Here is a 23,327-nt window from a genome sequence, read left to right as displayed (position 1 = left end):
TGGAGGGGGGGCTGAGATTTCAAAAAAGTGTCCACGTGGTTTATGGATGGTCCCTTAAATAAATCTTTGAAAATATGAGAAAATGAATTACTTGCTTTTTCTAACTCGTAGTTTCGATAAGGCGCTGCCTTTTCGTACACCCTAAGGGGCAATTCACGCATGTAGACAATTGTCCATACAAAAAAAATGTATAATTTTGTAAATATGTGACAGTAGCATACACACAAAAAAATATTTCCGAATGTTACATCATTTATGATGTAACACTTTTGCACGTCATTAAACATTTAAATTTAAATGCAATTTGATGTAAATTTGCGACAAATTATATGTAAAAACATGATGTTACGTTTGATTCAACCGTTTACGTCGAATCTCAAGTTTACATCAACTGAGTTTACATGTGATTCATTTTTTCCGTTTCGAGTAAATTCACATATTTTTTTCTGTGTAGTAGCATAAAATTGCACAAAAAGTATCACAAATAATTTGTATATTACATAGCAGTCTACTCTCAACAGTTTGCAACATCTAAATAAATTCATTGAAATATTTTTCATCCTAAAGTTGCACATCTCATATCCATCTCAATTTGAAAAAGCCTTGCTGTGCCCTCATTTAACTCTAAATGCAAAAAAAAGTTATATTATATAATGAACAGTCTAGTTTTTCCCTTGAAAATGTATATTTTCAGTATTGATTAGTATTTTCCGACTGATTTTTTGGGAAAATATTGAAGGGCAAGTATCTAATAAAACTTGCATGGACCGACCTAAAAACACTAATGGTTGAATGATTTTGACTATATTTTTGAGTTTTTGGCAGCGTTTTAGTTTTAAGTGGCCCATATTTTGAGAAAATGTTGCTATTCGTTTTTTTTTTTGAAAATGTTCAAACTGTTAATATTATTTAAGGTAACGAGACGTATTTTTTGTCCCACAGTTATGCTTCTTTCAAAAGTATCAACGAATTATTGGAAGTTGTATTTTTTAAACAGAGTTTTTGTCTCTTGCGACCTGTGGTTCTGAAATTCAAACAATTCATGGGCTTTAAAGTTAACAATTTGATTTAAAAAAAATGTTTATACGTATTCAAAGCAATTTCAAACCTATTGCACATTTTTTTCATTTTTTTTTTGCATTTATTTCCTTTTGATTTAAAAAAAAACTTTGAAGAGGGAAAAGGAAAGGGGTCGACTTTAAATAAAGTTTGTATTGGATGCTACTCCAAATTAATGCTGCGTTAGAATGGGTTTTCCATGTCCATTGCTGGAATCACTCTCCAGGAAAATTGGTCGCTATACGAAGGGACAAGCAATGGAATGGAATTTCCTGTGTGCGTCATACCTAGCTCTGCTCCGATGTTCACGGCGTAGGAGTCCTGCAATAAACATGGGTTGCGCAGTTTGTGTCCTTGCTCGAAATTGCGTTCCATGTTCTATGTGTAACAAAAGGAAAACTTAACCTCAAAGTGGGTCCCGCTCACAAACACTAGCAGGAAAAGCGCTACACGATCATCTTATTTCCCTCGAGAGTCACCGTCATGGTATTTGTGGCAAAAAAAAACCCTTCGGAGTTCGCCGCCCAACCCAGCTCGAAGATCACCTGACCCAGAGACGCCCAGAGACGCTGCTGGTGTCGCAGGTAACAACGAGGAGAAACGTTCGTTCGTCATCAACATCCACCTTTTTTCGTTGGATTTCTTCTTCTACCTGTCTGTTGGTGGTAATAATGCCGATGGGTTGTGTGTGGGTTGGCTGGGTGTAAAGTCCCCCTTCTTGCGAGCGCTTCTTCAGTCGTCGTTTTCTTCTCTTATTGGACTTTTTCTTCGTATTGCCTGTGGCAATAAGGGTTTTTTTGTTGTTGTTGTTGTGTTCCAAAGTTACTTGTCTTGATCGTTTTTCGTGGTGCAGCTGCAGCTGCCACGGAGGGAGTCCAACTCGGTGAACAACAGTGGTGCACATGACGACCCCTTTTTTCCAGCAACAAGTTCCACCCAAACGAGGAGTCGTTCAAGGAAAGAGGGAGGGCAAGATCGACGGCGAAGAAAATGGGAAAGGCACACTTGTGCATTTTGGAAGAAGAAGGAATACCGATGGAAAAATTTTGTTTATATGTTTTCCATTTTTGGGCTTTATTCGTGAACCAGTTTTGTGCGAAATAACCCACTTTTCGATTTGTCGATTCTTTTTCTGCAAATCATTGATAACCCTAAGATATTTTGAACAATGGATCAAATGTTCAAAAAAAGACATAAAAATAGTGATTTGAATCATAATATGTAGCTTTTTTGTACAATTTATTGCACAGGATTTATCAAAGTGAATTTAAGTTTTTAAAAACCTCTAAACATTTTGAAGAACATAACTAAATCTTCTTCTTCTGAATCGAAAAAAAAAACCATTTTCGTCTCCACAATATTCGTCAGTGAGGTGAGGTGCCACGAGGGGTGGATGGCTCGCCAAGGACCCACCACATCAACACCCTCATCGGGAGGAGGCGAACGACTCGGCAAAACAAGAACGAAACGAAAAGCAGCAAAAACAGCAGCAGCTGAAACCTTTATCGCGCGTTGACGACGACGACCCAAGACGAACTCCAACCGTACACCAACACCAACAAACACATCGCGAAGAACCTCGCGCGGAAGTGCTCTTTTTGCGGTGCGATCGCGCGAAGATGTAGGAGTTCGGAAATCGGGATCCTCGGCGAGGGTGAGCAGCGAACAAGGGAGGAGAGAAATCGAGGGACGAAGCCGCGACCCTCGGCGTCGCGATCTCTAGAAGAGGGTGGTGGGGGGAGGGAAACGAACAAGAGAGCAACAAAAAAAAATACAAAATAAATGAGCAGCGAAGATTATGCTACAGGAGAAGAGTGACGTGGAGAAAACGAGTTTCCAACCCAAAGCGGTGTCGTCGTCAGCTTTTCTACACGCGATCGCGAGGGGTGAGTTCTTTTGCTTCGTTTTTTTTTTTGGGCGAACCTTTTCTGTTGATTACATTTTCCTCGAAAAAGAAGCCGGCTGCGCGATCGCGACGCGATGGAATGGCTTAGAAGAACGTGGGTTGTTTTTTTGTGGAGTGGGATGGGTGGTTTTGAAAAAGAGGAGGGTGAAGGGGTGCTCTACCACCACATTCTTTTGGAACACGTTTTGATGTAGAAACTTAAAAAATGTAATGTTTTTAACATTACGAAATTGTTTTTATTTTTACTCTGTCTGATTTTTTTTAATTCTCTATTACCCAAATTATTATTTTTCCGTGTTCAGGAGTCCATTTTGAGCAATTTAGTTTTAAAAATTTGTCTTGTTTTACTTTTATCATTTTGGTCAGTTATTTATATTTACACTGTTTTTTTTTGTGATTTTAGGCCTCTCATTATTATCTATCTCAAATAGCTTATAGGCGTTTTCATATTTTTCAAGTCTTTTTTCGATTTTTTACTGCTTTTCCCATTTTTAAAAAATAAGATTAAGGCCGTTGCAAATATTTTTCATAGTTTATGTCGCACAAAACCTGTAATTTAATAAAATTGAGTTCTACTTTCGAATGTTTTTTTTAATTCAATTTTTTAAATATCAAAAATCAAATTCTTCGCTCTACAGCATTGGCGTTCTCGATTGCGAGATTCCTACTCGAAACTAAGTGTCCGAAGGCTTGATTGTTAAGGCAATTGCAAACCTCTTTTTAACACCTTAGCTTCCATCCACCCCGGGATTCGAACTGACGACCTTTGGATTGTTAGTCCAACTGCCTACCAGCGACTCCACCGAGGGGTTAGACGACCTAACCCATTAGGTTAGACCGGGGCCAGCATTTACTTCCCCGTCCGACGGAAGGCGTGGTCAGACAAATCTCGTCTCGAAAAATGCCATCTGGGATCGAACTCAAGCCGACTGGGTGAGAGGCAACCACGCTTGCCCCTACACCACGGTCCCGGATTTTTAAATATATTTTTAGAATTTTAAGATCAAGGTTGAAAAGTACTGTCCAAGAATATTCTAATAATTTTCGTTACCACATTTAAATATAACTTTCTATACTAATTGGATATTTTGAAATATAACGCTTACACTATTTACATAAACACCTTTTTCACGATTTCCGTGAAAATCGGATCGGATCAAGATTGTTCATTGATGAGATATTAAAATTTTTGAAAATCTGATTAAGAATTCCACATAAATATTTGTTTCCCTCTGAAGAGAGACAGTATTTCAGCAAGCGGTTGTTTGATCAACAAATATCAAAACTGAAATTGCAGAATTTTTAAGGCTTCCTATACTTTACAGTTCTTTGTCCTGAAAAGTTGTACTTTTCGATTGAAAATTTTGGCATCTTAATAAAACTGATTCGGAAATATTCAGCTTGCTTTTGGCTTGCTGTATTTTTTAAATTTGTATGAAACTTACTCCATCCGAGTTGGTGTCATGGGCAAAAATGTAGGTTACGATTAGGAATGTTTAGAAACAAAAGTTTAAATAATAAATTAAATGTTGTTTTTTTTTTTCAAAAAAAAAATTTTTTTTTGCTCATAAGTGCATATTTTTGAGCTAAAGAGTATGTGTATGACGGACGAAAGAAAAATATTTTAACTTTTTGTGGAAATCCTATGTAAAGTTTTTTTTTGCGCGAACAAATTTTTTTAGTCTCTACTTAGATATTTTGAATACTCTCTTATTCTTGATGTTAAAGGATTTGAAATGCACACATAAAAAAAAAAACAAAAATGATGTCGAATTGAATTCTGAATCTTAAAGTCCATTTGTTGGTTAAATAACAGAGCAAATTTTGGATTGCCATTTCAGTAAAATAATTAACTGAATGCGATTCAGTAATCATCACTTCTGCTGAAATTCGGTAATGGACAAAAACATTGCTAAAAAATCAGTAACTGCATATCTGTCAAACTGAACTGTCACTTATGACTTAGGGGAAATTCTCGTATGTTTGGCAGGTTAATCACTCGCTCCTAATTCCATCCAATTTGCTGATTTTCACTATTTAAACAACTAATTTTGCAAAACTTTTGATAGAAACTTGCTTGCTCGCTTCTCATTGAGCTATTTATCACTCGATTTCAGTTGAAAACGCTTTTAATTAGCTTTAATTGAATGTCAAAGTTCTGACCTGCCAACATTAGAGGCACGCTGGAATTAGATGCCGTTCCCCTACTGTTTGGATGCTGCCGAGAAAAATCCTCTTTCAAACATGTTGTGTTTTTTTTTTTTTTTTTTGAGTGTTGCGCTGGTAGTGGAGACGCGATGTCGTGATTATTCAGGTTAATTTTTTTGTGTCGCTGTTCCTATGGGGTGAGTGATTGTGGTAATCGAATACGTGATTTTTCAAATCACGACATACAATAAACAAAAAGGTTTTAATCATTAAAATGTAAGTCGTGATTTCAAGTTTCTTAATATCCCACAAACTAAACAATTTGCTCACAAATCAACAAACCGTTTCCCAACCCAAGTTTCCAAGACTTCGATCCCCAAACAAACACAACGTTTCTGAATGATTCTAAAAATAAGCATTTCCACGCCAAGCAACATCCACTCGCATCCATTCATTGACGGGAGTTTCGTCCTTTGCCAGCAGTATCAAACCCACGTCGCCTCCTTTTTTCCAGGAAAAACAAATTATAAATCCTCCCGGTTGGAATTCCTCTACCCACACACACACAGCAACAATCATCTTCGGAGATGTTTACCTACGTCAGTCACACCAACACACTGCTAATAAGAAACTGGCAGGATCAATATGTGTGGGTGGTTCATCGAAAGAGGAGCTCCGGGATTTTATTGCCTGGTGTCAAAGGGAGAGCACACACACACGCACCGGCAATACTTCATCCTGTGGGACAGATCGTCCTACGCACACCAGTGAAGTGAAACTTTGCAACAGGAGGGTAAAGGTATTCGTTTTGCAGCACTTGAGATGGTGGTGTGGTTGTTGACGTTTTGGGAGGGTGGCGTGGCGAAACATAAAAAGAGCATAACACACTCACAAAGCACAGCAAGGAAGAAGCAAAAGAAAAAGAAAATGTGTTGCTGCTACGCAGTGGATGCAGGTGTCGGGGGTGAGGGTTCGAGGTGGTGGGGGAAGGCAGAGGAGAGGGGACATCCGGGTGGAGAGAGAAAAGAGATAAATTTTGTGTCCGTCGCGGCATATGCTTTCGGCTTTTCTCCGGGTTGGGTTGGGTTCGTCACCGGCAATGGCTTGATTGCTATTAATAAAAATCCTCCTCTCGGCACTGGCGCTGGGCTGGGCTGGAACGGGGATGGGAACGTCATCGGAGTGAAAATCAGTCACTTTTTCTGTCGCAAGGATAATTGCTGATCTTTTCGAGAATCTGAAACGTCATCGGTTAAGATTATTAAAAAATCGTTTGAAATGCTTTAGAGATTTCCTTTAAATAGATACTGATATTTAATGTTCCATAAAGGTGTGGATTAAACTTTACGTAAAGCTTCAGAATACCGTAGTACAGAATTTTCAATTTCCTTGTTGCTTGCGGATACAAAAATTTCGACTATTCTAAGTTCTTAAAGAATGACAAAAATTAATCTATTTTTCAAGTCATACACTGTATACAATGAACAAATATTTTTACTTGCATTCGATCGTTGCCAGAATTTCCCGAAGATTACGCCAGTATTAGTTTTGAGGTTCACAGAAAATAAAAGTTTATTTTTTGAATTTTGGAACTCCAAGTTATGGATGGTTGAATATTACCTCTTTTTTGAGTAATTTTACCGAAAAAACCCGATTTAATCCCACCAGGGGTGAGATAGAGCCTTTCTTACTAAAGAATATAACTTCTCTCAATTCACAACATCGACTTGATACAAAAAATCTTATGATGAAAGCAAGGTATTATTAATGATGTGTTTTCTAAAAGAAATTGAAAACGCAATTTTCACCTATCGAATATTTTTAATCGTACAAATTCTTAGCTTCCAATGCGCAAGTGACGACACGCACCGCGGTTTTGGTTTACGAGCCCAAAAACCAAACAAAGCAGGCGCAAAGCAAAACCGAGTTATGACCTATCTACAATCACTTAGAATAGTTAAGTAAAGTAAAACTTAGAAAATGTACACAACTTACGGCCGTCACCAACAATCAACTTAGAAAATTTGCTGGGCTGATATACGTTGCTATGCAGTTGTTTGTTTACCTTTGATATGGAAACGTCAACTTACCGTAGATTTTGAAATTTTCCAAACCATACGTCAAGTTTCTAATTTTATTCCTTTTCATTGTAGAAGATCAGATTCATTTCCATTGATTCAAACTCCTAAGCTAAGTGAAATTTTCTAAGTTAAGTGATTGTAGATAGGCCATTAACCGCACAGTGGGAAGCTTGCCATTCAGCGTCTACGAAAGTGAGAGAGTCAGAGATAGATATTTTTACAACCGCACCACTACACACTCAATCGCAATACCTTAGCCATTGGCGTCGCGAGCATTGAAAACTTTGAAGCTTCGAAAGCTCCTATTGGAATCCAATGAACTCTGTTAAATAAAACGACACGACAAATGAAGCCTACTTAAAGGCGATTTTAGGAGCACACGGGAAACAAATTGATTGTACCCGGATGAATGTCCTATGTCAAAAAAGTATTTGCATTAACATTGGACAGTTATGCAAAAACGGACAGAGCAAAAGAAACCGAAAAGCTACGATATCTTACATGTTGAAGGAAACATCGGTAGACAAGCTACTACAAACGAGTACAAGTCGAACCAACACATATGTGCGCCAGCATTCTAGCGCCAGTATTCGAAGCTCAACTTGACAACTTGTCGACTTGGCGACGAAGCGTCGAAAATCGATGAGATTTTTTAGCGATTTTTCGGTTTAAAATTCATGCTGAATCGACATATTTACGAAGCTGGAAATGACGTCCTGGCTTAAAGTAAAACCTATACCATTCTTTAGTAAGAAAGGCAAAAAGTAAATCGTTCTAAAAATTGATCGGGATTGCCGATCGATGTCGAATATGTTTCAGATGCTCAGTCATGGTCTGTACTATGAATGTAGCAAGAAATTTCGAATAAAATCAGAAATGAAAAATGTTGGCGAAGGTCACCAGGTGGGCTTTTACCTTTTTTTAGGGATTTTGTTTCTTATGGTAGGTCAATCAAACGGCTCTAACTCCAGAACCATATTATGAATCTGGATGAAAATTTGGGAGGTTGTAGAGCTCGAAAAATGCAATTTTTGAGATAAATAAAAGATATGAAAATGAAAAAATTGGACCATATTTTCATTTGGAAACTGTGTATTTTCTGGAAAAGTCTAGCCGCATCCGAAAACAGATGGATAATTCGAAATTTGCGCGGCAACTCGCCCAGGTTCAGCACACTAGCTGTCATCTGCATTTAGGAGAATCGAAATCGGATTTATGGGAACTGAGAACTGCGCGACACAAAATTTTGCAAAATTTTACCACATACGAACATCACTCGACCTCCACGGAATTTATTTTCTCAAAATTCGAGGGTTCGAGATAGACGAGTTCAATCAAGGTGAATCGATAGAGCCTCGAAAATCGATGCAGTGTGATTTTTTAGCGATTTTTCGGTTTAAAATTCATGATGAATCGACATATTTACGAAGCTGGAAATGACGTCCTGGCTTAAAGTAAAGCCTATACCTTTCTTTAGTAAGAAAGGCAAAATGTGTAAAAATTTGAACCTGATGAAAATTCAATTCAATGAATATTCATCAATTCCTGATGTAATATTACACATTTTTTGAAACAAAATCTGTCACCATTCTCTGATGAATATAACCATATTTTTTCTGTGCTAATCACATTTTATTTATAGTTTTTCTCACGAGTTTTTGTCAGAGATATAAAACATTTGCTGAGTATCGATGATATAATTTTATGGAGAAATTTATATTCCCAGAGTTTCACGTTTATTCTTAATAAATGATCGCAAAAATTAAGTTTTTAAAATGCCTACGACCCCCTTTGATTAAAATGCTGAAATAAACATTATACAATGTTATTTTAAAAGTATAAATCGATTGTACAAGTTTTTTCTTTGAAAATTTATATGTACCATTTTGATTTTCTTTTTGAGATACACAAAACACAAAAAATAAGATGCCAAGATCCGTATTTTTTAATTCTAAAATTTTAAAGTATGTTTTAGTGGACAAAAATTCGCAGAGCCATAAAAAATATGTTTTACTTTGGCTTAACTGAAAATTTGCAGTTTTTTATTATTATTTAAAATAGTGCCCATGAGTGAAATTTTTTCTGAAAATGTTTTTTTTTAATTTTCCAAAAAAAATCGTCCATGAATCATTGAAAATTAGATTTACGGTTGCTGAGAGTGGATAGAAGAAAAACAAACAGATTTTTTTTAATTCCTCTGTGAAACATTCAACTTTTCCTTTTCTTCTGGAGAAACGAAACGAAAGTAGGCCAAAAATGACAGATTTCAAAACCAATATCTTTTAATACCAGTGCTGAAAAGTCCTACTTTTCAGCACTGAAATGGGTGCTGAATAGTTGAACTTATCAACACTTGTATTGAAAAGTAACATTTTTCAATATTTTTTTTTGTTTTGAACGGTAAATTTACTCAACACATGAATGTTTGGCATAAAATTCCATTCAAAAAGCGTTTTTCGGAATTGCAAAAAATGTTGTAGGCAACTCGTTGCAAAACTTGATTTTTTCAACACTCGTCGTATATATCGAACTCCGTAAAACTCGTTGGATAAATAAACGACTCGTGCTGAAAAAATCTTGTTTTCGCAACTTGTTGCATAAACTATTATTTCATATTCATATGAAATTTTCTGATCTATTCAAAAAAAATATTTTGCAAATGTTGCAATCAGGACTTACATTTCAAACGGGCGCAGTATTGAATAGAGACTTGTATGGGTAAACCAATGACACGAAATGGCTTCTTTGGTCATACGGACGGGACCCAAAAAGTTTGAGCAAAATAAAAATAAAATACCAATAAAATCAATTGGCGGAATTCAGGTTAAATTGCTAAAGTATTTAAACACACATAATCATAAACAAAAGTAAACGAGATTTAACATGTTGTATGCAAGACTCGAAAAAAATATGTTGAAATCATAAGTACATAGTTAAATTTTCTCAATTTTCAAACAAAAAAGATTTCAATAAAATGATTATGCTTTCGGGAAGTATCCTTTAAAATTTTTATAGTTCAAGTTCAAATTGTTTTGAATCAATGATTTTTTTATGAAAATCGGTAACTTACAGAAAAATTGGAAAAATGTTAAGAAATTAATAACCTTTTTTTTATTTGGTTGTAAATAAAAAAAATCTCTTATGTTAGTGCTTCAACCAAACAGTCAAACAGCTCATCGGAGCCAAAGTCACATGTCACACGTGATGTTGACATTGAGTAAACAGCAACCATCATCAAGCCAACAACATCGAGCAAAGTGTTTTCAGCATCACACCACTCGCACAGCCCCCCAGTCGTGGGTTGTGATGCTGGAGTTAAATGGTACGATGCGAGTGTCGTGCCAGTAGCTAGCCCAACCAACTCCACCACCCACCCGGATGACCTCCCAGCAGCTCCTTCACCCCAGATCCCACCTCTTGGACGGTTGTGGCAAAGGGTGTGGGCCATTAATTATAAACTCCACAACTCCCTCCCCACAACGCGCGAATCATCTGAAATCGTTGTGGAAGTCGAAAAAAAATGCACAAATATATGCCGAAACGCACGCTGCCGTCAATTAACCCTTTGAAGACCATGATTTGAAAATTTAACGTTATTTTTTTTACTTTTGAACTTTTGTGCAAACCACTTTTATTTATGAATCCCGTTACTTTAGCAGAAAATTACTAACTCAAAAATTGTATAGTTAATTAACAAATCTTCAAACATCTCCCCCGAAAGGGTAAAATCGCGGGGACGTAAAACACCCACCGCGCTCTCGACGTCGTTGTGGTTGAGTTGCCCGGTTTTTTTTTTTATTTCTTTTATTTTTCTCCCCCCTCACCCAGCACTAGTGTGACTTTGAATATTTTACCCACAAATAATATAATATGTTCAGCCTGCCTCCCGCGAGCAGACTTGGACGACGACGATCGGGGCAATAACTCACATATGCTCTTGCCACCCCAATTCCACCTCTCTCCTCCCTTGGCCCCACCCAGGGGGGTCGACGCGACGCCTCATGGACGCAAAAAAGGCTAAAAAGCTCGCAGACGACGACGACCATGCGTTACCATGACACTGGCCAGGGTCGACACTGGTTTTGCCGGACAGTCAGCTCAGCCGTGCGTGTTCTGAGAAACTTGTTTTAAGTTTCTGCTGACCGCACGCGTGGGGGGGGGGGGGGGTTTGGGGAAGCGATTATGAGAATGCTTTTTGGCGGACCTTTAGAAATTTAGGAAGCAAAATGCCTTGCATAGACGCCCTTGCTCCCATTACGTGACTAATTATATTTTTTTGAATATATTATAAGCAAAAAAACATGTTTTCAATTTTTATTTATGTATCCTTTCTCTGTTTATTTTCAGGTATATTTATAAAACATGGATTACTACAAAAGGATAAGGAAAATTCATAGACATAGTTTGGTAAAATCCTCCAGTCCAAGAAAGAACACGTCACACGTGTTGTAGCTCTTTGAGTTTACCCCGTATCCAGACGGTGATCCTTACCCTCACGACTGTCTCACTCACATTATCATACACTCGCGTTCATACTCTCTCATTGATGAGGAACAGTCGCGGGACGACCACCGATTGTTGCTCGCAGCTGGATGGTGATGGTGACTTCGACAAAGTATCGCTTTTCTTTTAGAGGGGGGACAAGCAGGCGCAATCATCCTTGCGCGTCCGAACTTATATTTGATTGGAATATATCATTACTGCAACGGTAAAACGAATAAGAGTAATTTTGCAGTCAATCAGTCAGTCAGAATCATCAAATATCGATATGTTCCATTTATTGGCTGTCAACATCCTAAAAGTAGTTTAGTTAGATTCCCCGCTGTTGCAAATTCTTGGAAAAACGCTACTAAAATTCTGCAACAGCTTGACTTCTGAACACACCAAACCCTGCATCAGTAACATGTAGAGGGTGATTTGGTTCGTAAAGGGAGGAAGGTGGAGCTGCCGTGATGGATTTGAATAAGCCAGACGACAGGAACATGCTTTATGTGGGGCTGATTTGATTAAGCTGTGTATTTGTCGAACACCCTCCTCCGAAGGGGGGGAAAGATAATGGCACAGATTTATTGGATGCCTTTGGCAGCAACGAGTGGGCTGGCACGAGGGAAGGACGTCAGCATTGGAGTTAGAGTTAGAATTGATGCAGTAAATTTATTGGATTTGTGACAACCTAACTACTTTTTTATATACTATTTTCTCATTGTAAAAATTATAAATTAAATGGAATTCTAAAATCGTACCAGATGCTTCTGCTCCTACTTTATATTTATGTGTGTATTTGAGAAGGAGGAATGTTGCCACCCAGACGACGCCGACCACTGCCACCCCGCTGCTCACACACTCACTGTTGTCTGCTTTTCCTCTCACCTTTTGCGACTCTCTTGGGTTGGAGTTAAATCTCCTCGCAGGGATTGAACTGTAAGGCTATCCCTTAGCTTATCAGAGATTGTTGGCTGACTGCTGTTTGATAAACCCAAATTAACAAAAAGCTTCTAAAATTGTTTGTAAGTTTAAGAATTAAATAAAAAAGTTTTCACGTGATTAATGGATGGTTTCGTATCAAATTTCAAGTATTTCACGCGTTTCGCAAAATCGTGAAAAGGGGGGGCAGAATGGGCCACCCTTGGGTTTGGGCTTTAGAATGGATTTATATCTACTGTAAGACAAGGGTCTTATAAAGGACGTAAAATAAAACTAACATTTTTAAAGGGCCAAACATTGAATATTACGCCCATTTAAAATGTTAGTCTTGATTTAATTTTTTTCAAAATATTTTTTTTGAAAAGATCGGAAAATTTCACGAATGTTTCATGTATTAACATTGAGAATCGGACCATTAGTTGCTGAGATATCGACATTAGAAAATGGTAAGTTGTTTTGTTGAGACTTAGAAAACTTCAATTTTCGTGTTTCTTTTTCTTAAAGCGGCTGTATCTCAGCATCCCGAGGTCCAATCTTCAATGTCTCTTAGACAATTTTATAGCAAATTTTCTGAACTTTTCAAAAAAAAATATTTTTAGAAATGGTCGCTCATGGTCACTATTTTTAAAAATCGAAAAACTGCAAATATTTTGCTAAAAACAAACTTTCGGTGGCTATATCTTGAAAACGAAGCACTTTATCAAAAAAAATTTAAAGTAGTTTTCGATTGCAAATTCAATTTTGCATTAAAAAATAACTTCAAATTTGTTTTTGCATGAAATTTGGATTTTTTTTCCAAAAATCACTATTTTTCAAAAATTCATAACTTGGCGGCAGATTTTTTGACAATGTTTCTCTATAGCTCAAAAGTTGCGGATTTTAGTCCCCTAAAACATATCAAAAAATCTCGAAAATCAAAAAAATACATATTTTGGGAAATTGAGTTTTAGTGGAAAAAAAGTTGATAAAAAAATCTGCAAATTTTTTTTCCGTGTACCTATTTTTTTCTCAATTGTCCTCAACAATACCTACAACTTTGCCGAAGACACCAAATTGATCAGAAAATTCACTCAAAAGTTACAGCTGTTTGAATATTTACACACCATTTTTGTATGGACAGCAACCAAAATTGTATGGAGACTTGTATGGGTGAACCAATGACACAAAATAGCTTATTTGGTCATAGGGAAGGCCCCCACAAAGTTTGAGTCAAATCAAAAAATACAAAAAATAAAAATGGTCGAAATCGGCCGATTTCGTAGAGAGTTGCTCAAAAGCTAAAAATTAAAATTACAGGTCACGGTGTCAACATTTGAATGAAAAAAGTGTTTTAAAATGCATCATACACCTGTCCAGTTGTTTTGCAATCATTGATTTCCAAAATTAATAAAAACTGACGAAAATTTTATTTTTGCGAGAAAAAAAGTTTTTGCGGTGCGTACATTAAAATTTCATAAAAGTTCAAAATATGTTTAAACGAGTCCAAACATGTTAAATATGATTATCAATGCAGAAAAGGCATTTAAGATTGTTCTCAGTTGATTAGACTTCTATTTCCATTGAAATTTTGATATTTTTTGAAAAAATACGTTTTTTTCCCCTGATTTTTCGGACCAATTTTGAAGGGGGGCGACATAAACTTTGAAAAATATTTGCAACGGCCTAAATCATTTTTTTTTAAATCAGATTTTTCTTAGTCCTGCTTTATTTTAACGATATTTGATTATTTGGGTGGATGATTCCTGTGAAAGTTAAACAATACTACTTTTTTTCCGTTTTGTTTTCATTTTGAATAAAAATTTCGATTTCGTTACAAATATATTAATTTTGCTGATTTTTTAAATATAAATTTTAAATAGAGTGATGAAAACCTTTAAATTTTTTTTAATGTGATAAATGTCGCAAACAATTTAATTATTCAACCCATTTTGGCTGGACAAGATTGTACAATTTTGCTTTGATATGAAGTTCAATAAAATGAAGCAAATCAGCGAAAACTTATTAGCTTTATTAGTCGAATATTAAAAAGAACAGTTCAATAAATGAGAATACGCATGCCCTACACTTTGTTTCAAAATATATATTATATATAGAGCCCACCCATAAACCAGGTGGAATCTTTTTGGAAAATTAGGAGATTTTTTTTGTCAGGTTCAAAATTATTGAAATTGTTTTTAGTTTATTTAAATAATATATAATGAAGCATAAAAAGCAGTTTCCCCGAAATTTGCGTGAAATTTGGTGTTTGAAATGGAGGTCCCCGTGAAATTTGCAATTTTCGAGCGTGATAAATCACTAAGCTTACGTGATACATTACCGAAAGTATTTTCTTAATATTTCGTCACCGCCATTTTGGCCGCAATTTTGTTGGATTTGAACATTTCAAATCGAAGATACTACCTCTAAGTGATAGAGGATGTCCCGCCCGTGTGGATCAATCGGACCGCGCACTGGACTCACAATCCAGAGGTCGCCGGTTCGAATCCCGCGGCGGGCGCTCCAAAATTCTTTGTGTAAATATGGGTATTCGGCGCCGTCGTTCCGTGCCATACTTTCATACACTTAGGAGAGCCCAGGGCGGCGAAGTCCGTGTAGATAAAAGAAAGACACTAGTGGTTGGTACTAGCAATGGTGGCCGACAGCTATAAAGTCAACTTCGTTTTTCGTTTCGATAGAGGATGTTCAAATGCATCTTCTAAAACTTGCATTTTACTAAAATGCTGACTGTTGATGCGGGAAACCAAACGGATTCTAATGGGAAATTGGTTTGTCAAAAAAAAAAAAAAAATACGATAAAAATGCATTTTTCTCGGAATACTTGATTTGACACAAAAGTCAAATTTTCAATCATGGGCAGCTTGGGGCCTTTTTTGAGCTAAACGCAGCTAAAACAAGACAACAACAAGAAAAAACGAAAAAAACGATTATCTGAACTGAAATTTGATCGAGAACTTCAGATAATCGCGTCTGGACTGTAATGTAATTTTAACTATCATCCCAGAGTTAATTTTTGGTTTTAATTATCAAGTTTTATTGAATTAAGTGAAAAAGTGTTTAGGCCGCTGCAACTTTTTTTTTTTTTCAAAGAACAAGATAACTTGATAACTTATTTCCACAACGCTCCGCACCAACGTCCACCCCACGAATCCTGATGGTCAGCCACTCCACCCTCCACTCCCCTCGCCAAGTTGAAGGCAAAGGAGTCAATAAATATCCCCTCAATTCGTTCCGATTCGCAAAACGATGTGCGTTTTCACGTTACTTGGGCACACGAGTATTTGTGTGTTGTGGAAAGAGAGAGAGAGAGCGAACGAGAGAGGGAGAGAGCGATTGCGCCGTTTGCGGGGGATCCCCTCCCGAGGTTGGGTTGGGCAGACCCCCCCCCCCTCCCCCTTCTCTTGCTCGTTTCGCCATGGAAGTTCCACGAGGGTGGCCCGTTCCGGGGTCGCCCAGCCTGGCAATCGAACTCCAGCTGCCGGGACGAAGGGAAGGTCGGAACGCGTTGTTGCACGGTGCTTGGTGCTTGGATCAGAGAAAAATCCCACCCAACCAACCCACACTATAGCATTGCGCTGGGTTTTGCAACTGGGTGTGGGTGGTGATGTTAGAAATGTTGCTCTCGGGAAGAAACTGAGACAAATTGTGAGGTTTCAGTGATTGTTTTGCGGTGAACTGCAGTGATTTAGTGTAATTGAACTTGATATTTTAAGGAGAAGTTACTTGACACGAAATGAAAATTCAGTGAAAATGAAACAACATGAAAATCTTCACAAAAGTAAGTTTTCCAATGTGCCCAACAAACAAAACGAACAAAAAAGGGTTAAGGTAAATCGACGCACTCCAAAAATTGCAATTTTATTGATTTTCTTTGTCTCAGCCGACAATCGTATCCAAGTTTACACACATCGGCAAATAAACCGAAGCGTGGTTTTTCCCCCCTGATTTGAGCTGGGTGAATTACCAGGGGGAGGTCGCGCGCGAGGAAGAGTTTCGCTTGATGAATGAATCAACAACGACGACACCCGCCCGCCAAACAGAAACGGGTGAAAAGTGTGTTGTTGTAAAAAATATAAAAGTTGAGGATCAGTTTGAAGAGTGTGACGGTGTGAGGAATGACCAGCATCATTGCGGACGGCGGAGCACCATAATTCAATGAATGAGTCAAGTGATAATGAGGTTTACGGTCATTGTGGGTGGTGATTTTGACGGGTAGAAAATTGGGGGAATTTCTGGTTGGGAAATACTTTGAATTAACAACTATTTTTTTTACACTGTTTCGTTGTCTTTTTGTTGCATTGTGCGACTATTACAATTGTGCTAACCTTTCTTTATCTTAATGGTAAAAAAATAAATAATTCCGTTAAATACTTTCTGAACTGCATATTTCCGCAAAAAAAAAATCTTGTGAAACTGTGCATTGGAGATTCCGAAAAAGTCAAAACATTTTTAATCGATTCCAAACATGCTAGATATGATTATAAATGCACTAAAATTAAACTTCAATTTCCATAAAAATTTTGAATTTTGAAGATTATGCACACAGTCTTAATGTCTCTTAAAAAATTGTAAAAAATGATAATCAAATCCCAAACACAAGTTTTAAAAATAAATAAAACTATTATTTAAATAGTGACAGCATGACTTTGATGGTTCAAGATTGTGTGGGATTTAAAATGATCGAGTTAAATCAGAAAAAAACTGTTTTTTTTTATTTCTTAAGAAAATCTACGTGACTCCGATAAACGACGATTTTTTTTCAAACATCATTGTAAATTATAACGTCTGAAAAATAATGCTTGGTTCTGATTTTTAAAACGTATTTTTGCAATTCCGTCTTGAAACTTCCTACCTTTCCTGTCATTCTAGCGTGACGAAACAGCCTACTTTAATCTATTAAAAATAACAGAATCGAATAGAAACACATTTCAAAACAAATGCTGAAAAGTTCTACTTTTCAGCACTAGTTTTGAAAAGTAATGCTTTTCAAATTTTTTTTGATTTAAACGATTTATTGACAAAATACATGAACATTCGAATTATAATTTCACCAAGCATTAGTTTTCGGACGATCAAAAAATTATTTAATTATCAGGACTAAGAAATGTTTGGTTTGATTCAACTACAAATATGTGTTTTATTTATTTGTAACACTTGAAAAAAAACTTATATTTCTTTTATTTTTAGTGATTGTTTTATTTGCAAATACTGATCCAATCATCAATCTTTTTAAAATAAATCAATTGTTTTTTTTATCCAATAGTTTGAACTATCCGAAACCTGATTGATTGAAATTTTAGGTCTTCGAAGAAACATCGAACCAATCAAAGAGAAAAAATCATATTTTTTTCTATCTATAATAGGCCGTTGCAAAGTATATACATTTTTTTTTGCAATTCCGTCGTGAAACTACTTACTTTTCCTGTCATTCTTGAACGACGAAATAGCCTACTTTTCTGTACCAAAAATAACAGAAACGAATAGCATCACTTTTCAAAATAAATGCTGAAAAGTAACACTTTTCAACATTTTTTGATTTAAACGATTTATTGACAAAATACATGAAAATTTGACATAAAATTTCACTTAGTGTGTGTTTTTCAGAATTGCAAAAAATGTTGTATGTAACTCGTTGCAAAACTTGATTTTTTCAGCACTCTTCGTATTTATCAAACTCGGTGAACCTCGTTGGATAAATGTACGACTCGTGCTGAAAAAATCCTCTTTTTGCAACTTGTTGCATAAACTACTATTTCAACACTCTTCGTATTTATCCAACTCGGTAAACCTCGTTGGATAAATGTACGACTTGTGCTAAAAAAAAATCCTTTTTGCAACTTGTTGCATAAACTACTATTTTACTAGTTGATTGGATTAACAAATTAGGTTATTTTTTTAGCTCAACGCCCCAAAATAAATCAAGGGTATAACAAAATTGTATTTTGATAATATGAAACGAAATTTGTCGACGACTTCTGATAATAAAGTCTAGTTACTCGAAAGTGAAAAATAACAAATGTTTCAAACAAAAGTTCAACTTCATCAACATTTTGTAGACTATTCTTTGATTGCAAATTTGTGAAATTAACTTTGTTGTGTATTATTGTGCAACATTTAAAATTGTTTTTTTTTTGCATTTTTTGTTAATTTAAGTACGGACATTTTTTTGCATGAATTGTTTTTTTTTCTTTTTACTACACCTTTATCGAAAACAACAAAATCGATCAGAAAATAATTTCTCAAGGAACTTTTATTTTATTCACGTGATGTAATTGCTTCATCAACATTTAAATTGTATGAAGATCTGCGAGGACTAACTAATAATGAAAAGTATTTTTCTTTGGACAAATTGAATGTAAAGTTTTATCCAAATAAAAGTAGTCGAAAACAATTTGTTTTTCCGGGGTATGAAAACTTCTTTGAAAATTTTAGTTTCAGAAAATCAATAGTACAGCGTCCTACATTTTCATGTTCAGGTCGTATCTAAGTACAGTTCAAACTCGAATATCCGAAGTTTCGATTATCCGGAGGTTTGTATGGGACTTCGGATGATCGAATCATAACAAAAAAAAATGTTTTTCTATTTTCTAACTTTTAACATCAAATTCGAGTTCTGCGATTCCATTTCATTCACATTTGAATGGTTGATTGCCTGTTAAATTGAGAAATGCACTTTTTCAATATTTCATTGCCACAATTTTGGCCGCCATCTTGGATTTAAATATTATAAATCACTTTTTGCAATTCCGTCGTGAAACTACTTACTTTTCCTGTCATTCTTGAACGACGAAATAGCCTACTTTTCTATACCCAAAATAACAGAATCGAATAGCAACACTTTTCAAAATAAATGCTGAAAAGTTCTACTTTTCAGCACTCAAATGGGTGCTGAAAAGTTGAACTTTTCAGCACTTGTTTCGAAAAGTAACACTTTTCAACATTTTTTGATTTAAACGATTTATTGACAAAATACATGAAAATTTGACATAAAATTTCACTCAGTGTGGAATTGCAAAAAATGTTGTATGGAACTCGTTGCAAAACTTGATTTTTTCAGCACTCTTCGTATTTATCCAACTCGGTGAACCTCGTTGGATAAATGTACGACTCGTGCTGAAAAAATCCTCTTTTTGCAACTTGTTGCATAAACTACTATTAGAGTAGTTTAGACAAAACAAAAATTGTGGTTCGATTATCTGAAGTTTAGATTATCCGAAACGAAAGTGAAAAATGAAATGCAGACGATTATCTTTTTAAAATTCAATTCTCCTTAATTTATGATAAAATGGATGTGTACAGTTTTAATTATTTTTTTTTTAATTTTTAAACTTGTTTTTTAGATTTATATAATTATGTCTTTTACAGTGTAAAGTCACTCCGTGCTGCCTACCATTTGTCAACTGAAACAAATATGTAATTAAATCATTTACAAATCAAGCTAAGTTTAGACAATACAAAAGAATTGATAGAAGCAGAGCTGAAAATGTCAGGGGTCCTGACGCGAAAATCGGCGACGCATACACGATTTTTTCAGATCTATTCACTGAACCGCAAAACCGTGACATAAACAAACCAGACTCAGTCGTGAGTGCCCTAGCTCACTGAGCAGCTGCAATGCGGGGCAGTAGTCGACCAACGCTCATTCGACGTTGCACGCACACACATAAAGAAACAAGTTTTTACACAAAAAGTTGCTATTTATGCGTATAAATGCAATTTTGAATATAAGTTAAGGTTGTTTTAAGTGTTTTGCACAGTCTAGAACTATTCAATTGTTTAAAAATAGTCAAAATAGTGTTTAGAGAGGATTTTACGAGTCAGTCATACGACACGAATTGAGTGAGTGTTGCTCATTTTTTCACGTCTCATTCTCCAGCAGCCGACCGGCACGAGTCAGGCGGCAGTGGTTGAAAGGACACAGTAGGCTTACAGTCACATGCTAGCAGTGAACTGACATTTTGGTTTGCTTCATGTGTACGCTGGGTTGGAAACATTTTGCAGGCCTGGATAGAAGTCTTAGAAAAATGCTTTATTTTAATTTATAAATTTGCATTTCAACATGAATTTCCAACCATTTGTGTCACTTTTGAAACAGATTTCACTTCAACTGCCCTCCCAGCAGAAAAAAAAATCAAGCCAAAATACGCCCACACAAAACTCAATCACACAGTTACAGTTTCAACACTCTTGGCGTTCACGACGACGACGACGACGATGATGATGATAATAAAGCAACAACAGCGCGGTCGGAAGTGGGCGGCCAAGCAATGTGGGGTAAAACGCCTACTCGCGCATTGACCACCCACCACCCAAGCCGGGGAGAGAGCGATAGCTGAGAGTTTTAGATGCGTTTTTGCAGTGTCTTGTTTCATCTGAATGTGCGAGTGTATCTATTTCTTTTGGGCTCTTTGACTTGTTGTTGTTCTTTTAGTTTTCTTGCAGGATCAATCCTTAAATTTATTTAGAATGTTTTTTTGTAATTCAAATTTTTATTATTTAATTTTTTTCAATTTTAAATTTTCTAAAGTTTAGAATTCAAACCATGTAACTCACCTCGTCGTTAAACAACACTTGTAACTTGTTTACCAAACACTCAAATCTCGCACAGTCACAACTAATACACAATGTTGTACTTTGCTGTGTATGATCACGCACATGTGGGGGAGTAAGGCAAATCTCTGTGTTCAACAGTTGTTTACTGGTGTGCTGACTCTCAAATCTGCTCACATTGTTTTCTCTCTCGCTCTCTTACACACGCTTCCAATCTGATGCTCTGGGCTTAGGCTTTTCGCGGTGATGGTGAACTTGAAATTTCAGATTTTTTTTTTTTTGCTTGCCTCGCTCTGAACAAGTTTTGGCGGTTGTTTGCTGCCACCACGAGGCGCATTACTTTGTGCTGTTCTAACGAGTTCCGCCCACACTAAATGTGCTTGCCTCGTGGCTGGGTGGTGGGGTTAGGGGTGGTGGTCGTGGGGTTTGCGTGGAGACGGGCTGTGAACTGGGAGGACAAGGGCGGCTGGTGCGACTGTTCAAAAGCTATGTTGTTTGAATGAAATTTTGGATTTTTTTTTTCGAGGACTACTTTGGCCCATGTGATCAAATGTGAGTCTTGTTTCTTTCTTAAATCTTTCAAATTTTCTAAACGCTTTGAAATCTAAATAAAATATATTTTATGGCCTCAAAACCTCTTTAAAAAAGCGTAATGAATGCATTCCAATCTGATTATTTAAAAAGAAAATCAAACTTCTAGGTTAATTTATTTGAAATATGATTTCATCATAAGGAACCATCCATAAACCACGTGGACACTTTTTTGTTTTTTGGAAATCTCGACCCCCTCCCCCTAACCGGCCATGGACAATTGTCCATACACAAAAAATCTATTTTATTTGGAGCGTGGATAAAAAGCCTCTATTTTTGACAGAGTTCGCGGAAAAATTTACATAACATACCACAAAATGGTGGAGTTTCACTAACAAGATTGGGAGATTTGATTTTTCGAAAATAAAAGAATAGAGAAATTTTCAAAGTATCGCAGTTTTTCTAAAACAAGTTATTTTTTCCTGCCTCCCGCTTGGCCGGTTTTTGATACGTTATGAAATTTTTCCCGAGAAATCTGATAAAAATAGAGGCTCTTTGGTCCCGAGACCTTCAAAACAGCATTTTAAATTTTCATGAGACCTTTGCAAATGTTAGGCTAGTTTTTGAAAAAAAAAAAATAAAGGTCTAATACACCAATTTTTATTTGCGTCCAAGAGAGCTAAAATCGACGAAAATTGCCATTTTTTTTGGATCACCCTAACACGGCGTGGGTTGCCCTAATTTCCAAACTAAAAAAAAAAAACACGGGTCTAATGATTTTGGCCAAGACACTCCCAGTACAAATTTGGGCCCGAACGGACAACTATTTTTTCGAATCATGCTGTTTTCGTGGGAAATTGCTGCAAGCATTAATATTCAATACAAATATGTATTTGAAAATAAATTTATGTCGAATTAGACCCTCACATACATACATCATTGAAAAGTTTAGTCTTCTTCCGGAACAAAAGACAGGAAAACTATGAAAAGCACAAAACAGGAAAAAACATTGTGGATGACGGTATAATAGGCCAAATACTATTAGGCCGTTGCAAATATATTTCAATGTTTATTTTGTTTTTTTTGGCTTTGAATTCATTAAACATAAACTTTTTGATGTTTTTTGGTTTTTGAGATCTTGATTTTCTTTTTAATTTTTAATGCCTGACATTTTAAAATTTTTACTGATTTTTTTTTATTTCCTGCAGTACGGTTTTTAAATTTTTGATATTTTAAAAACTTGTTTCTTAAAAAAGTTACGCCATTTTGAAATGTTAGTCTTGATTTGAAAATTTTGAAAATATTGTTTTCGAAAAAATCGAGAAATTTTACGAATGTTTCATATTTGAACATGTTTTTTTATTCATATTTTAACATTTTAAATCGGACTATTGGTTGCTGAGATATCGACGTTAGAAAATGGTGGGTTGTTTGGGTGAGACTTAGAAAACATAAATTTTCCTGTTTTTAAACCTTTGCATCTCAGCAATTAAAGGTCGAATCAACAAAGTTCAAAAAACAAAATATAGAAAATTTTCTCAGCTTTTCAAAAATATTTTTTTCAGATGTAGGCAAACATGTGCACTAATTTAAAAAAATCAAAACTGTGAAAAAATGTTGCGAACAATATA

The 23,327-nt window shown here is 36.0% G+C and overlaps 1 protein-coding gene across 6 annotated transcripts in view; it reads left to right on the top strand.

Moving 5' to 3' along the window:
• Window positions 1–23,327, top strand: part of LOC6034196 (protein charlatan) — a 110,863-nt gene that overhangs the window by 71,651 nt on the left and 15,885 nt on the right. The window contains exon 1 of one of the 6 annotated variants that reach the window (XM_038252866.1): window positions 16,107–16,393. The exons of the other annotated variants lie outside the window; for them this stretch is intronic. The gene's annotated coding sequence lies outside the window, so the exon portion shown is untranslated. Of the gene's footprint in view, window positions 1–16,106; window positions 16,394–23,327 lie in introns of those variants that run through there. 6 annotated transcript variants of the gene reach the window in all.

Source organism: Culex quinquefasciatus, chromosome 2, assembly GCF_015732765.1.
Source record: "Culex quinquefasciatus strain JHB chromosome 2, VPISU_Cqui_1.0_pri_paternal, whole genome shotgun sequence".
NCBI classification, from domain to species: Eukaryota; Metazoa; Arthropoda; class Insecta; order Diptera; family Culicidae; genus Culex; species Culex quinquefasciatus.
Note: the sequence above shows the minus strand (reverse complement) of the source record. Positions and strands in the feature narration are given on the sequence as shown.